Raw genomic sequence first — 979 nt, forward strand, 5'->3', positions numbered from 1 at the left:
AATAGCCCCCACCCAAATTAAAGAATTTTTGCTTTTTACTAAAGACCTTAATATTTGAAATTTAGTTTAATTTTTCCAAAAAAATAAATATATTCTATTTTTTTGAAATTTTTCGGCAAAAATTTTATATTTTGATTTTTTTTCTAAAAAAATTATTTTCTTTAAACAGCTGTGGCTTTTGAAAAATTTTCTGCAAAAAAATTAATTTTTTGAGAATACCAGAGGATTTTGAAAAAAAAAAAATTCAAAAATATAATTTTTTGTGAACTACTGTGAATTTGTTATAAAAATTTTCCAAAAAATTAAACTTTTTGAGAATAGCCATGTATTTTTGTAATTTTTTTCCAATTTTTTTTGTTTTTGTAAATAGTAGTGGAAGGTTGAAAATTTTGTAAATTTTATATTTTATATTTAAAATATTTTTCCAAAACAAAATTTCATTTGGGGATTTTTTGTCCAAAAAATTTCAAAAATCAATTTTGAGATTTTTTTTTTTTTTTTTTTTTTTTTTTTTTTTAATCATCTTATTACTAATATATACGAAAATAATAAATATAATTTTACTAATTTCTCTGCACTGTTGCTATTTTGTATAGGCAAGGGTCTTTATAGTAGTAATTCATTTTCTTCCCCCAAAACCATATTACTGGCAGCAGATATTAACAAGATTTTTAATTCAGTAATAACTATAGTTGATAATATTGTAGAGAAAAACCCGTGCAAGGAGAAGGGGGGAGGAGAAAGACATATGGTATCATATTCTCACTGATAATCACATCAGTATTTATTAGTTGCCTGCTTTATTATGATTTTTGAGGGTATAACGAAAGTATTTATTAGTGTTTAATAAAGATATACTACGTATAATTGACTTTTTGACGGTTTTTATCCGTTACAGTAGACGAAAACGTCACACTCCATGAAATTGTAATTCATTATGAACCATATTCTCAGAATAATAACTAATGAAACGACAAAG

The sequence above is a fragment of the Lepeophtheirus salmonis genome, chromosome 6 (assembly GCF_016086655.4).
Source record: "Lepeophtheirus salmonis chromosome 6, UVic_Lsal_1.4, whole genome shotgun sequence".
Lineage (NCBI taxonomy): Eukaryota > Metazoa > Arthropoda > Copepoda > Siphonostomatoida > Caligidae > Lepeophtheirus > Lepeophtheirus salmonis.